The following is a 17,193-nucleotide window of genomic DNA, read 5'->3' as shown; positions in this document are numbered from 1 at the left end:
GACTCCTTCTCCCATCCTCGTGGTTTTTGAGTATGACCTTGCACTGACCACTGCAGCTCTGCAGCTCTGCTGTGTGCCTTGACCAAGAAGGAGGAGCTGATACAAATGTGTTAGGATGAGTGGTCAGCGGCTTTTACTGGCTTTCCGCTAACTAGACGTCACCAAAGCAAATAATCTAACACCACAAAACCTTCACAAAGATGCAAATAGTCACAACTATTTTATTTCTAGTATTACAATGTCCTCTGTAGTTCTTTCCTAGTGACATAACATCTTAGAGGGAAGTAATGGGGCACATGTCAACTATGAACCTCACATAGCCCGTCAGACCCACGCAAATGTTAAGTGCCCTTAGATTTATCTTGGTAAATGGATAAGCATCACTAAGACCTCACACACCCAGAACAGGTATAAGGGGTGCAGGAAGCTTTCCTGAATCTCTCAGGGCTCTGCCAAAAGTCCCATGTTTCTTGTCAGTAAACTGAAAGCCAAACTTTTACTGCAAAGGGTCAGATAGCAAATATTCGGGGCTTTGAGGGCCATTCATTTCCAGTATAACTACCCGACTTTGGCCTGAAAGTAGTGATAGAAAATGCAAACCAACAAATGACTGTAGTTGAGGGCCAGTAATTCACAACAGGGCCAGAGTTTGCCAACCCCTGTTCTAGACTACAGCTGACTCCCTAAACCAACGTGAAAAGCCCCTCCTTTGGTTGCACAGCCCTAACACACCCACTTCCTACAACCTCCATACCTATGTCCTTAAAAGCTTAAAGTGAAGTGAACTATCGGTCGCTTTTCTCACCATCTGTGAGAGCTCATCATGTACAAGCAATTAACACAGAGCTGAGGGACTGCACACAGCGCTAGCTCCTTAAAAGTGGCCAAGGGAAAGGAGAAGACTCAGAGGCAGTGCGCAGCACCGTGAGCTGCTGGGAGCTACCAACTCACCGAAGGGTGACTGTACCCAGCCCTGGCTCCCAAGGCCAGACTCAGCGTCGGGCAGGTGGGGCGCCAACGGGCCGTGGGGCCGAGGCCCCACGAGGGGCCAGCGGCGACACCGACCGGGACGTGAAGGTGGAAGCACTCAGAGGCTGGGATCCGGCTTGAGCAGCAGCCCCAAGCTGGCTGCCCTAGAGAGAGGCCAGGACTGTTGACAGGGGGTAATGCCGCCGGGGCAGCAGCCAGAGCCCCTCTCTGCTTAAACAGCAGCCGACCTAAAACTGGAAAAACTTGGCAAAGAAGGCGTCACGCGGCCCTATCACTACCTACCTTCAAATACCCTCAGAAAAACTTCTATGGGCACGGGAGCGCGCCTGGGTGGCTCTGAGGGTGGAGCCTCAGACTTTGGCTCAGGTCAGGATCTCATGATCGGTGGATTCGAGCCTGCCTTGGGCTCTGTGCTGACAGCTCAGGGCCTGGACCCTGCTTCGGATTCAGTGTCTTCCTCTCTCTGTCCCTCCTCTGCTTGCGCATGCTCTCCCTCTTTCTCTCTCAAAAGTAAATAAACATTTTTTAAAAAACAACTTCTTCAGTAAGCTGCATAAAACTAACTTGTCTTGGGGGTAGGTTGAAAAAAAAATTCTGGAAACAAAGGCCTTTGAAATGCTGAATTCCAATTCCCTTGGAAAAACTCCTAGTAAACAACCTGTACAGAACTTTCTTTTAACTTTGAAGGAAAAGGGGGAAATGAATTCTCCAAAACTCAGCCTACCAGTCTACAAAAGCCAGGGATCAACAAATATGTGTAGGTTAAATAAAGTGTCTTACTTGCTGTTCTAACTGATCTGTAACATAAGCCCTCCCACCAGAGAGATCTAGACAAGACCCTGGTTCCCCCCACTCTCCAGCCCCCTCCTCACCCCACGCCCATGAAGTTCCCAATGGACAGGCAAAGCAGCTTCCCGGGTCAGGGTAGTCATATCCTATCTCTGTTGCTCCCAAGTAGGAAATTACCCTCCAGTTAAACTAATCAATACTATTAACTGTCACAACTGCCATAGCAAAACAAATTCAAGGTTTAAGGGACAAAAATTCATGGCTTTAAAGGTTGATCTTGGAATTCAAATCCTATAGAATAGAAGGTACACTTGGGCTACAGTCTCCGCCTTCAGTGTTAATAAGCTGAATGCACAAGTGTGTCCTTTTAAGTCGAATGTGGATCTTGTTGAGGGTGTTTGTGTCTTGTGGATTGGAGCTTCACCTGTTTTAAGCCTAAATTGAACGTGTATTGTGTTTCAGTATTTGTGTGTTGTTGATTTGAGCTTCCCCTGGTTTAAACCTAAATTGAACATGTATCTTGTTGAAGGTGCTTGTCTTGTTGATTTGAGCTTCCCCTGGTTTAAGCCTAAGTTGAACCTGTATCTTGTTGAGGGTGTTTGTGTCTTGTTGATTTGACCTTCACCCGTTTTAAGCCTAAATTGAACGTGTATGGTGTTTCGGTGTTTGTCTTGTTGATTTGAGCTTCCCCTGGTTTAAGACTAAATTGAACGTGTAGCTTGTGGAGCATGTTTGTGTCTTGTGGATTTGAGCTTCACCTCTTTAAGCCTAAGTTGAACGTGTATTGTGTTTTGATGTTTGTGTGTTGTTGATTTGAGCTTCCCCTGGGTTAAGCCTAAATTGAAAGTGTATCTTGTGGAGGGTGTTTGTGTTCTGTTGATGAGTTTCCTCTGTTTTAAGCCTCATTGAACGTGTAGTTTGTTGAGGGTGTTTGTGTCTTGCTGATTTGAGCTTCACCTCTTTAAGCCTAAATTAAACGTGTATCTTGTTGAGGGTGTTTGTGTCCTCTTGATTTGAGCTTCCTCTGTTTTAAGCCTAAATTGAAAGTGTATCTTGGTGAGGGTGTTTCTGTCCGGCTGATCTGAGCTTCACCTGTTTTAAGCCTGTATTGAACATGTATCTCCTTGAGGGTGTTTTTGTCCTATTGATTTGAGCTTCACGTGTTTTAAGCCTCATGTCTGTATAAGTTATAAAAGGTGACCCTCTTCTTTATCCCTTTGGTCCACATCCTTCAAGTTTTTTGTGTCAGTTTGATCATTTACTCAGCACACAACTCACTTCCCATAATTCAAAATAGACTGAGAATTAAGACTTTGATCAAGATAGCATTATAAGGGTGCTCAGTCGCTTGAGCATCAGACGTCAGTTCAGTCATTATCTCACAGGTCGTGAGTTCAAGCCCCACATCTGGCTCTCTGCTATCGGCACAGAGCCTGTCTTAGATCCTCTGTCCCCCTCTCTCTGCCCCTCCCGTGCTTGTGCTATCCCAAAAATAAATATTTAAAAAAGATAGCATCATAAGCATGAATATGTCATTTGAGTCACCTTCCTTACCTCCAACCTGAGCACATGGTAATAATAGATGAAATATAAAAAGAAATATTAAAAAGTTACAGCCAAAATCAAGATGACTGTCTATGGATGTGAATTAGAAGAGAAATCCAAAGTGGCAACTAAAAGCTGGAACTGCTGTCTTGCTAAGCTCTTGAGGAGTGTGAGCTGTCTGAGAGTTTTGTTCTTGCACAGTGGACAGGCAATATATGTGCTGAACACCAGGTGAAGGACCCAAATCAGACTCACTGCTCAGGGCTTCTGGGAAAGATTTTCTTCCAAATAAAGCATTTGTGAGGAAAAAATTCCATCTTCTGCTTGTGTCTCCCATTTTACCCAGTACGTTATTATGCAATAACATGAAGCCTGAAGCTGACAGCCTCTTGCAACTGCTGAAGATAAAGAGAGATACTGACCTGGAATTCTGATGTTGTTGGACCACTTAATGAACCTTGGACCACCAAGCCTCTGTACTCCTAAAGTTAGTAATACATTTCATATGGTTTAACCAGTGTTGGATTTCCTCTCACATGCAGTCAAATGCATCCTAATTGAAATAGTGTATGTGTGTGTGGATAGGGAGGCGGGGCAAGACCTCCCTCTTACGATGAGCTTGCAAACAAAAATTCCAATACAAATGAGGAAATCAAATTCAATAAAAGACTCAAAGCAAAATACACTAATAAATTACCAAACATAAATTTACTCCAAACAAAAGCAAAATTATAATCTAAAAATGACTTTAAATATGTCTAAGATCTGCAATGAGAAGAAATGACAGCAAGAGACAGAAATCATGAGACAAAATCAGGCAGAAATTAAAATAACAATACACTATTGAAAAACTGATTATAAACCCTGAAAATTAAATATATAGTCATTGAAATATGCAAAGTGTACAAGAGACTGGACACGGTATGAGAATGGACTCAGAGGAAGTGAGCTGTAGGAAAACCCTAACAGAGATAATTATCAGAATAACCAGTTAAAAGATATGGATGACAATGATGAAGCAATCAATATATGAGAAGAAATTAGAATACTTCTAGGATTTGAGAGACATAAATTCTCAAAAGTTTGGTCTGAGCACAAAGCAGGATTGACACAAATTGATCCAAAAGTTGATGTGTCACAGTGTAAAAGATAAAGAGAAAAGTCTTTAAAATACCAGACAAAAAAAGATCGCTACAGGGTGATTAGACTGTCCTGGGGTGTGGCTGCAAACTCTCCTTCCTCATCCTGACTGGTCCTCACTGCTCCGACTTCAGTCATTATCTTTGCTAATGCCCTTTCAAATCTTGAACGTGTCCTTAATTTCTTCTCCCTCCCCCCATCAGGTTCCCCCACATTTCATCAATACTCAAAGTCCACTTCCATCCCATTTCAGCTTTTTTGTTCATATCCCCTCTTGCTCAACACATCAGCCATGCTCCCTCAAAACCAAAAACATTATCTTTTTTTCTTTCATTTATATCTCTATTGTTTTTCCAAATACAATTTATGGTGCTTGAAATTTGTATACAATAGACAAAAAAGATTAATTGCTTAGAAACCATCAGAATAAGGCATTGAAGCCACAATTCCTAAAAATGTACATTACACGGTCCTTCACGCTTACTAAGGTCACACAGTCCAATGGGAGCTTCCAAGTGTCCAAAACAAAAAGAGAAATATATTCAGTGCAATGTTTTTAGTTTCCATAAAATACAAGTGTACAAGTTGGTAAGAAGAAGCATTTTCATACAGAAGCCAGGCATACGGGACCATGTTACAAGCTCTCTCTTGCTCTCACCCTCAATATCATTTTTGGGACACCAAGAGCATGGGGAGGTGTTAAGTTACAGAAACACAATTCCCTAGTGGTTTACTGAAGCCTCTGAAGGACTCAGCCTGGAGCAAGAGTATGATTTGGCGATCATGTCTTCTCCCGTCCAGCAAGCTGCAGCTGACCACACCAGGTAATTCTTCTGAATGTGTATCTTTGGCAAATAGGTATTAATCACACGTGCAATTCTTCATATTCAATGTATCTGTGTAGCTCCTTTAAAGCCTTTTTTTCATTATTTTTTTCTCTTTTGCTTATTTTTAAGAATTTAAATATGCTTTGGTCACTTCCTCAGGGCATATCAGTTGGATTGGGTAAAAATCTTTGACATATTAAAGAAGACAAGAGAGAAAACGATGCCTCGAAGAATGTAGAAATTACATACAGGACCAATTGTAATACCAGTTACATACACTATCCAATTTTGTGATGTTAGGCACAAATAAATTTAAGCACCTATGTCATTAGATGACACACAATTTACATATTTCCAAAAATAAATTAAGCCAAAAAAATCTAAACTTATCAATGATAAAAAGGAAATTTGAATCAACCATGCTAGAGGAAAGACTTAATTACCATTTAATTCTGTCTATAAACAGTGATATTACAAAATTATTGACACATGAAAAGTCAATCAAAGAGTATACAGCAACAAAAGCAGCAAGAAAACTCCCTTCTGGCTTAGAAAATTTTTGCCAAAAAATCAGCCTAAAGGCTTTCCTTGGTAGGTAAACTTTCTGTTTCTCTCTTGCTGCTTTTAGGATTCTATCTTTAACCTTTGATATTTTAATTATTATGTGCTATGGTGTGGACGTCCTTGGTTTCATCTTTATTTGTCATTCTCTCTGTGCTCTTGGGCTTAAATGTCTATTTCCCTCCTTAGGTTAGGATATTTCAGTTATTATTTCTTCAAATAACTTTTCTACACCATTCTTGCTCTTCTTCTGGGACCCTTATAATGAAAATATTTGTTCACTTGATGTTGTCCAAGACATCTCTTAATCTATCCCTTTTTTTTTCTTCATCCTTTTCTCTCTTTGCTGTTCAGCTCGTGTGCTTTCTGTTACCCTGTCTTTCACATCACTGATACGGTTCTTCTGCGTCCTCTAATCTGCTGTTGATTCCCTCTGGTGTGTTTTTTCTTTCAGTCATTGTATTCTTCAACTCTAATTGATTCTTTTTAACAGTTTCTATTTCTTTATTGACAGTCTGAGTTCTTCCATTCTGTTCTCCAGCCCAATGAGTATCTTTACAATCATTACTTTGAATTCTTTATCAGGCATATTGCTTATTTCTGTCGCATTTCATTATTTTACTGAGGATTTTTCCTACTCTTTCTTTTGGAACATATTCCTCTGTCTCCCCAATTTGCTTGGCTTTCTATGTTTGTTTCTATGGATTAGGCAAAATGACTGCTACTCCTAAAGTCAAAGGAATTGTCTTGTATATGGTGACCCCTACGAAGACTGTGTATGCTTGGTGACTTTTGGTGGCTGGCTGGAGATATGACTATATATGCTAGTTACTCTTTTAAACTATGGCTTTTTACAGAGAGAATAAAGAAATAATAGTAATAGAAAAAATAATAGAAAAAAGAGAACAAGAAAGAATAAAACCAAAATGAAAAAAATAAAAAAGACAAATTTTAAAAAGTAAAAATAAATATAAAACAGTAAAAACAAAGCAAAACACAAAAGCACAGCATGTTCTTTGTGCCCCAGCACCACAGAGCAGCTAGTCAGAGCTTGTGAATCCTGAGCTCACTGAGGTCACAAGCTTGCCATGAGCTGGACCCTGCTAAGGTGGAGAGGGAGAGAACATTCCTGAAGTTCCTCGACCCTTTTAAACCACAGCTTTTTTTTTTTTTCTTCTGTGCTTCAGTGTGACCAAGACTGGTGTGAGCCTACAGATGCTGGACTTGCTAAGGTCCCAAGCCCTCTGTAATTATCTGACCTGCCAGGTGTGGGATTGAGACCCTCCAGTTATGGCCTCTGAACCTGCCCCTTATGGCAGCCTAGACCCTGCTCTGGTCTGAGCTCTTGATGGAGGGAGAGAGCTTTCCCTCATTTCCGAGCACCTCTAAACCACAGCTTTTCCTCTGTCCCAGCGCATCTGGGGCTGGTGTGGGCCTGTGGACCCTGGGCTCTCTGGAGGTGCAATCCACGGAGACAACTGGACCCTCCTGCCACAGTATCTAGACTCTGCTCGATCCACCTTCCCAAAGTGGGGTGGGAATAGAGACCATGTCATTCTCCAGTCCCTTTGACCTGCAGAGATTTCCTGCGGCAACTCTGCCACTTGGCAGAGTTTTAGTGTTGTCTTGTTATATGCTAGTTGCAGGGTTTTTTCTGTGCCCAAGGACAGAAGAAAGTGCTCTGTGCCTGTTCCCTCAGTGCTGTCTCTCCCCACTGCCACTCACAGCACTGGGGGTGGGGGTTCCCTTTGCTACCACATGTCCATCTCTCTTGCTGTTCTTTTGCTGTTGTCTTTGGTCCTTCAACAGCTATTCAGCCAGCCCTCAGTTCTTTATTTTATTTGGTGTGTTCCACGGAGGAGGTGAGTTCATAGTCTTTCTATGGCATGATCTTGAACTGTAATTCCCCCCTTGAAGCCTGCATTAATAAATGAGGGGTCTTTGCTTATAATACGCATGCAGATTCAGGCCTTCTGACCATTCACCAAACACTACCAAAGACTGTAGCCAGGCGAAACCTCCCCTCACTGACTCAGAAGTTTTAGTCTTCAATGTCATCGGCCTTTAGGCTTTTAACCCAGAGGCCTGTACTGATTGATGAAGTTGTCCAAGCAGCAGAAAATGGCCCAACTTCAGCCTTTCCCTTGAAAGTTATTAGGGCTGCAGAGTCTGAAACAGAGGCTGTTCCCCTCCCCCCATTTCTCAGTTCCCTGGGTACTTGGAGGAGTTGTGGTTGTGTTCTAAAGACAATTCATAGGGAATATAGTCCCCCAACGTAAGACAGCTAATCACAACTCAGACGATCAGTGCTCCAGACCCCAAAGAAAGTTACTTCTCCATTACAGGCCTTTGGACTTGAACTGTAATCTATAACGCTGGGTTTCTGGCTCACAGACCTTCAAACTACACCACTGGCCTTCTGGGTTCTCCAGTCTGCAGAGGATTTGGGACTTCTCAGCCTCCCAATCACATAGGCCAATACCTTATAATAAATGTCTTTATTCAGTTACTCATTCTTATTATATATATAAAATACATAGGTATTGTTATATGTATGATAGATAGATAGACAGACAGATATTCTACTGACTGTTTCTCTGGAGAACACCCACCACAGTAGATAAACTAGGGCATCTCACTAGTAGAACTCATTGTGGTGCACTCACTGCCAGATTCTTAGAATAAATTAAAATGATCATATATTATATAAAAAACTAAATTGCACCCCTAGGAATATGTATCACAGGCCAGGCTGAGCATAGTGGAAATAATAAGTAAATTACCAACTGTGATGGTTAATTTTATGTGTCAGCTTGGCTGGGCTACAGTGCCCAGATATTTGGTTGAGCATTACTCTGGATGTTTCTATGACAGTGCTTTTGAATGAGTTAACATTAAATCAGAAGACTTTGAGTAAAGCACAATTTCCCCCTTATGTGAGTGGGACTCATCAAATCAGCTGAAGGTCTCCTCTGTGAAAGACCGCACTGTGTGGAAGACAGCCTTCAGACTTGACCCACAGCACTGGCTCCTTCCTGGGTCTGTATGGCCTCATCAGCCAGTTCCTGAAATAAATCTCTCTTTACACACACACACACACACACACACACACACACACACACACACACCCTATTGGTTCTATGTATCTGGAAAACCCTGACTAATACACCAGTAAAGATGGTTTAAAGTACCATTTAAAGTACCATGGTTTAATGTGATCCAAAACTCCACTATAATATGCCACATCTTTGAATATAGCTTATGGCAAAATTCCTTTTTATCTTACTTTTGTTCTTAATCTTACATTAAAAGAAAATTACGTAGACCAGGCGTTGCAAATTTTTGAGCCTAATACTACCCACAATGTGCTTAGTTAGACCCCTAGTGCAAAATTTTTGTTAATTTTGAAAGTACTTAACAATTAAAAATCAGGAAATTTCACTGCTGCATTCTCTTTTAGATTCAGATTTCTGCTTCTCTTAGAAAACCAAGGGACCTAGCTAGCCATGTGGAGCTGGCATTCGTGTTTGGCAAAACTTGGCAGGAGCTGAGAAGCTGCTGATTTAGACAAGGTACATCCCCTAGCAGCTCAGTCCCCACGGCCCCACCCTCCTAACTGTCTGACACTCTGTCTCCCTTTTCTACACCTACCTGGCTCCTACAGGCATTTGTGTGAGTGATCCCTGATAACAACAAGAGGATAAGGAAGCCAGGGTAAGACTAAGAGGAACAGGAAGACATGGAGGCCTGCCTTTCTATCCATTCCACCAGAATCAGTGACTTTTGACAAGTCTATAACTTTTAGGAGTCCTTGCTTTTCTCCTAGGTAAAATAGGGCTAATGGTATAGATCCTGCATGATGTTTATGAGGATTAAATTGTTTAATGTTTGCACAACACCTGGTAGCTATTATTATGATTTAATTTATTCAGACTCAAGCCATATACTCCACTCAGGAAACATGGGGCTAAGCCAGCCAGGGCCTAGCGGAGATCAAAAACAGGCTGTGAGTGCTGCTTCCTTATGCAACCTGAGCAACGCGGAGTTGGAAAATGCAGTGTTCGGTATTCCGTTTATGCCTCACAGTGATCTCGGGGGGCTGCTATTGCTGTCGCCCACACTTAACAGGTGAAAGTGCTGAGGTTCAACAGTCCTGGCCTCTGTTCTCTCCTGCCTGTATCTCTGTATCACAGGCCATGTCAAACGCATTATGGCAATTACCTATGCCCATGTCTGCTTTCCCTCCTGGGAAGTGAGAACCTTGAAATGAAGGACAAATGGGAGACCCATCACAGCCATGGTGGGTCACAGAGGGCCAGGCTCAGGAAAATGCTAAGCCAGCTCTGGCTGGATCAGTTAGTCCATCAACAGAGGAAGGAGCCCCATCAGAAAGCAGCATAAGTCCCCAAGACTCCTGGCTCCTAGACCACTGTTCTCTCTCCTTGACAAAAACAGCAATGTTTTCCCTTTCACCTCTTCCATCTGCTCTGGGGCCCACTACTTCTTCACCATCTGGCCATTGGGAGCTTCACCTGTGCAGTCAAATGTAGGTCCCAGGTAGTGATGGGGGCTCCAGCAGAAAGAAATGTGACATCACACTCCTGTGATGCGTTAGAGGAAGTGGGTACCTTCCAGAGAGATGCTGGCACCTGGGCAGCCCAGGTTGCAGCCCTGACCTCTGACCTCACTGTATGCCACTGCCTCCCTAACCCAGGTCCTGCAGCACTCCGGAACCTGATCCCCTGTGCAACATCAGGAAAACATCTTATCAACACAATAGAAGTTTCAACAATTTCAAAAATCAGATTTATGGCAGTGTAAGTGCACAGCGTGGTTAGTTTTGACAGAAGTGTGCAATCTTATAACTACCACCACAGTCAAGATATACAGTTGACCCTTGAACAATGTCAGGGGTTATGGGTGCCAATCCCCTCACAGTTGAAAATCCCAGTATAAGCTTTGACTCCCCCAAAACTGAACTACTGATAGCCTACACTTGATTAGAAGCCTTTTCAATAACATACACAGTAGATACCACATATTTTGTATACTATACATATTACACACTGTATTCTTCCAATAGCATAAGCTACTGAAAAGCTATTAAGAAAATCACAAGAAAAAGAACATACATTTACAACACGGTATCTTATTTATTTTAAAAAATCCGTGTATAAGTGGACCGTGCAGTGCAAAAGTTCCTTGCTTCAGGCTACTGATGGGCATCCTGTCACTACACTTTGGCTCTTTCTACAGGGTCATAAAATGGAGGTTTAGAGTATATAGTTTTTGGAGGCTTCCTTCTGTTGCTTACCAAAGTGCTTCTGAAATTCAGGTCTGTTCTTGCATCTAAAATAAAGAGGTTGTTCCCCTTTATTGCTGAGTCGTACTCCATTGCGTGAATGCATCGCAATTCATTTCTCCATTCACCTGTTAACAGACGTTCGTGTTGTTTCCAGGTTTTGTCTATTTTGAATAAAATAAAATAGACATTTATGCAGGATATGTTTTTATTTCACAAGGACAAATATTTAGAACTGCAATGGCTGGGTCATGTGGTAGATGTATATGTAACATTACATGGAAACAGCAAGCTACTTTTCCAAAGTGGCAATGACATTTTGCTTTTCCCCCCTAGCAATTTACAAGCACTCCAATTGCTCCATGTCCTCTATGGCACTTGGCCAGAATTTTTTAATTTAATCGTGCTAATGTATGTGTCGTGGTATCTCAAGCAGTTTAAACTTCCTTTATGACAACCGATGTCGATCATTCTTTATATGTTTATTCGCTATACCTATTATCTTGTTTGGTAGAGAGTCTTACCAAATCTTTGTCCATTAATTTTTAATTGGGTTGTTTGGATTCCCAATACTAAGTTTTAAGAATTCTTCAAATATTCTGAATACAAGTCTTTTACTCAATATATGGTTGAAAAATATTTTCTCCCAGTCTGAGGCTTGTGTTGCAATTTTCTTAACAGCGTCTTCCAAAGGGCAAAATTTTCATGGAGTCCAATTTATCATATTTTTTCTTTTATAGTTTCTACATTTTTGTGTTTTGTCTAAGAAATCTTTATCTAAGCCAGGGTCACAAACATTTTTTTTGTTTACTTCTATAAATTTTATAGTTACAGCTTTTATATGATAGTATGACCCACTTGGGGTTATTATTTATATATTATATGAGGTCAAGATGAAGGCTCATTTTTCAAATCAAGAAACTATACATGCTGGTGAGAATGTGGAGTAACGGGCATCTCCTACACTGTTGGTGGGAATGTAAACTGGTGCGGCCGCTCTGGAAAACAGTACGGAGGTTCCTCAGAAAACTATCAACAGAACTCCCCTATGACCCAGCAATAGCACTGCTGGAGATTTACCCAAGGGATACAGAAGTGTTGATGCATAGGGGCACATGCACCCCAGTGTTCATAGCAGCACTTTCAACAATAGCCAAATCATGGAAAGGGCCTAAATGTCCATCACCTGATGAATGGATCAAGAAGATGTGGTTTATATATAAAATGGAGGGGTGCCGGGGTGGCTCAGTCGGTTAAGCATCTGGCTTCCAGCTTTGGCTCAAGTCATGATCTCACGGTTCGTGGGTTCAAGCCCTGCATCGGGCTCTGTGCTGATAGCTCAGAGCCTGGAGCCTGCTTCAAATTCTGTGTCTCCCTTTCTCTCTGACCCTCCCCTGCTCGTGCTGTCTCTCTCTTCCTCTCAAAAATAAATAAAAAACATTTTTAAAAATTTATATATACAATGGAATACTATGTGGACATGAGAAAGAATGAAATCTGGCCATTTGTAGCAAAGTTGATAGACTTTCAGGGTGTTATGCTAAGCGAAGTAAGTCAGGTAGAGAAGGACAGATACCATATGTTTTCACTCATAGGTCTAATAGGAGAAACCTAACAGAGGACCATGGGGCAGGGAAGAGGGAAAAAGAGTTAGGAAGAGGGAGGGAGGCAAATCATGAGAGACTCCTGAATACTGAAAACAAACTGAGGGCTGAAGGGGAAGGGGGAGGGCGGAGGGGGAGCAGGGAGGTGATGGTCACGGAGGAGGGCACTTGTGGGGAAGAGCATTGGGTGTAGGGGCACCTGTGTGGCTCAGTCGGTTAAGCATCCAGCTTTGGCTCAGGTCATGATCTCATGGTTTATGTGTTCAAGCCCCGTGTCAGGTTCTGCACTGACAGCTGGCTCAGAGCCTGGAGCCTATTTCAGATTCTGTGTCTCCCTATCTCTCTGACCCTCCCGTGCTCGTGCTGTCTCTCTCTGCCTCTCAAAACTAAAATAAAAAACATTAAAAAAAATTTTTAAAAAGAGCACTGGGTGTTATATGGGAACCAACTTGACAATAAACTATATATTTAAAAAAGATGAAGGTTCATTTTTCTTTCCATATAACTATCCAATTGCTTCCACTCCATTTGTTGAAATGACTAGATTTTCTCCATTGAATTTTCACAGCACCCTGTTGAAAATCAATTGATCATGTATGTATGGGTCCATTTCTGAATTTTTCCTTCCATTTCATTGAGCAATATGACTATCTTTATGACAAATCCACACTAACTTTTTACTGCAGTTTTATGTAGTGAGTTTGGAAACCAGGTACTGTGAGTTCTCCTCTGTTATTCTTCTCTACAAAAAGGCTTTGGTTATTCTAGGTCTTTTGCATTTCTATAAAAATTGTAGAATCAGCTTGTGGAAAAGCTGTAAGGAGCCTACTATGATTTTGATTGAATTGTTTTGGATCTATAGATCAATTTCTGAAGAACTGACATCTTAACAATACTGAGTCTTCAAATTCATAAACCTATTCATATTACTCTATTTCTTAAGCCTCTTTAAAGCATACATAAGCCTACATATACACATGAGACACAAAGACATGTATAATCAAATACAATACAAATCACTTTTTAATGTTTTATTTATTTCTGAGAGAGAGACAGAGCATGAGCAGGGAAGGGACAGAGAGAGAGGGAGACAGAGAATCCAAAACAGGCTCCAGGCTCTGAGCTGTCAGTACAGAGCCCCACATGGGGCTTGAACCCACAAATCGTGAGATCATGACCTGAGCTGAAGTCACATGCTTAACCACTCAGGCGTCCCTACAACACAAGTCATTTTAAATAAATTGTTACCTATTAGATCAATTAAAAGTAAGAAAAATAAGTTTTTATTTTACCTTCATGTATTCCTTCTTCAGTATTCCTTCTTCAGCATTACTTTATTTAGATCCAAGTTACTGGTATATACTATTTTTCTTCTCTAAAATTCTTATTTTAACATTTCTTACAAGGTCAGTATATACTGGAAACACATTCTCTCAATTTTTGTTTGTCTGAGAAAGTCTTAATTTCTCTTTCAATTTTGAAGGATAATTTCACAGGGTACAGAATTCTAGGTCAATTTTTTTTTTCTTTTTACCTTAAATATTTCACTACACTCTCCTTGCTCTCATGGTTTCTGAAAAGTCAGATATAATCTTTTATCTTTGTTCCTTTAGAGGTAAGATTTCTTCCCCCTCTGGCTTCTTTCAGAATTTTCATTATCTTTGATTCTCTGTAGTTTGAAAATAATATGGCTATGTGTAGCTTTTTGGCATTTATCTTGCTTGGTGCTTTCTAAGCTTTCTGGATCTGTAGTTTGATACCTGACATTAATTTGGGAAATTTTCAGTCACTGTTGCTTAAATATTTTTTCTGTTCCTTCCCATCTCTCTTTTCTCCTGGTACTACTATTATTTGTATTTTGTACCTTTTGTAGTTGTCCTATAGTCCTTGGATATCCTGTTTTGTTTTTTCCAGTCTTCATTCTCTTTGCTTCTCGGTCTTGAAGGACTCCACTGAAATAGCCTCTAGCTACAGATTTTTCCTTCAGCTGTATCCAATCTACTAATAAGCCCATCAAAGCAATATAAATTCCTCTTACAGTGTTCTTCATCACTAGCATTTCTCTTTGGTTCTTTCTTAGGACTTCTATCTCTCTGCTTATGTATACTATCTGTTCTTGCATAATGTCTATTTTATCCATTAGACTTCCTTAACATAATATATCATAATCATTTTAAATCCTTGGTCTGATAATTCCAGCATTCCTGACATGTCTGGTTCTGATGCTTGCTCTGTCTCTCAAAGTGTGTTTTTTGCCTTTTGGTATGCCTTGTGATTTTTTTCTTCATAACTCAACATGATGTACTGGGTAGAAGGAACTGTTGTAAATAGGACTTTTGTAATGTGGTCATGAGGTGTGATGGGAGGGAAAGCTTTCTACAGTCCTGTGATTAGGTTTTAGTGAGCCTGGGCCTCTAGACTTTGAACTTCATATGAGTTTCTTGGTTTTTTTCTTCCCCGCCTTAGGTGGGACAGGTCTGCGAAAGCCAGCTAGAACTGGCGCTCTCCCTTTCCCCAGTCAGTCTGATAAATACTCAGCATGTTAAGCTCTGGTTAACTGAGTGCAGACCTTGTTAAGAACAGAGTACCCTGGCATATTTCAAAATGATTCCTTTTCCCTTCTGCCTGCCAGAATCGCAAGGGGACAAGGGGACTTTTCCTGGAGCTATACTGTGGGAAACTAGCCTAGCTCCTGGAGGTAAATCTCAGAGGACTATGGGATCCTCCCCGATGACTGGGGTCCTCCTGGAGTTTTCAAATCTCAGACTTGTCCACACTGGGCCTCCAGTGACTTGTCAAATACAGTTCAGGGTTTCCTACCCTAGCACTGACTCTTGTGCTGGTTTCTAGTCATGACTCCCTGCATTTGCACATCTGACTCACAAGTTGGGTGTAGTGGTTGGCCCTGTGTCCTCCCCTCTCTTATGGATCTCAGAAAAGTTGTTGATTTTTTTGCTCATTTAGCTTTTTACCTGTTGTTAGAAAATAGTGGAATCGCTTCTCGGCCTTTTGGCTAAGATCAAGTGTAGAAAATAGTGGAGACTTCCAAGGTCTTTACTATAGAACCAAAAACTGAAGTCCTAAGTCCTTAAAATTTTTTCTTAGCAAATTTTCAGTATGCTAAAATATATACAAATTTGTGTGTATTTTTAAAATGTTTTCCCTAAATATTTTATATTTTCCCTAAATTATTTTATATTTTTGTTATTTTAAATGTCATTATTAATTTCAAATCTGATACTTTTTTACTAATATAGAGAAATACATTTTGGTATATTGACCTTATGTCCTATAAGCCCATAACATTACTTAGTTGTTCTAATAGCTTTTTAATCGATTTATTAAGATTTTCTATGGAGACAATTATGTTATCTGGGAATACAGACAGTTTCTTTCTTTCCCAATTTATGTGTCTCTTATTTCTTTTTCCTATCTTATTGCACGGACTATGACTTCCAGCACAATGTTAAATAGCTGGGGTGAAAGTGGACATGCTTTCCCTTTTTCCCAGCCTGGAGGGAAATTATTCAGTCTCTCGCCAGTAAACACGATGTTAGCTGCGGGTCTTTTGTGAGCGCTCTATCAGACTGTAGAGACTCCATCCACTCCTGGTTTTCTGAAAGTTTTCATCCCATGCTGTTGTATTTTTTCTAAAATGGTTTTTTCTGTATCTACTGAGACGAAGACATTTTATTTCTGTGTTAGTCTGTTGCAATCGTGAATGATATTGGTACATTTTCTTTTTTTTAATGTTTTTTAAATTAATTTTGAGAGACAGAGACAGCGTGAGCAGGGGAGGGGCAGAGAGAGAGGGAGACACAGAATCTGAAGACAAGCTCCAGGCTCTGAGCCCACTGTCAGCACAGAGCCTGATGCGGGGCTCGAACCCACAAACAATGAGATCATGACCTGAGCCGAAGCCAGACGCTTAACCGAGTGAGCCACTCAGGCGCCCCTATTGGTACATTTTCAAATAATAAACCAACATGCTGCTTTATTTCAAACTGAAAATGGCCCATATATCAATAGGACAATGTTTTTAAACAATGTGATTTACACACATACACTTCTTTATTTTCTATTATATCAGCAATAAGAAGGCAAGAAATATAAAAAATACAAACAATAGATATGGGCAAATCACAGGAAAGGAAACCCCAAGTTACTGATGAGTTTATGAAGAAATTTTTTTTTAACCTCACTGGTAGAGACTTGTACGGTGAAAAATGAAAATGCCATGTTTTATCCAGTGATTGCAACAGTCATGAGCTTCTGGTTACTTCTCTCTCAGAAGGACACAAAATTTGATGCCATGATAAAACACCCATTTATTTACAAAAAAAATTAAACAATTACTATCGAGTGCCTGGCTGAGAAACGAGTAACTGGTGTTGCTGCGTTGGAGGGGACACGCAGCAGATAAGATTGACAAGCA

The 17,193-nt window shown here is 40.8% G+C and overlaps 1 long non-coding RNA gene and 1 pseudogene across 2 annotated transcripts in view; one reads left to right on the top strand and one right to left on the bottom strand.

The window, feature by feature from the left end:
- LOC115292206 overlaps positions 1-17,193 on the bottom strand; it is a 74,992-nt gene that overhangs the window by 52,592 nt on the left and 5,207 nt on the right. The window contains exon 4 of one of the 2 annotated variants that reach the window (XR_003908857.1): positions 11,167-11,318. This is a non-coding gene — a long non-coding RNA (uncharacterized LOC115292206). Of the gene's footprint in view, positions 1-11,026; positions 11,319-17,193 lie in introns of those variants that run through there. The other variant, XR_003908856.1, reaches the window with a different exon arrangement.
- Positions 15,752-15,925, top strand: LOC115292993 (annotated as a pseudogene).

This window comes from Suricata suricatta, chromosome 5 (genome assembly GCF_006229205.1).
Source record: "Suricata suricatta isolate VVHF042 chromosome 5, meerkat_22Aug2017_6uvM2_HiC, whole genome shotgun sequence".
Taxonomy (NCBI): Eukaryota; Metazoa; Chordata; class Mammalia; order Carnivora; family Herpestidae; genus Suricata; species Suricata suricatta.
This window is presented reverse-complemented; position numbering and strand designations above follow the sequence as displayed.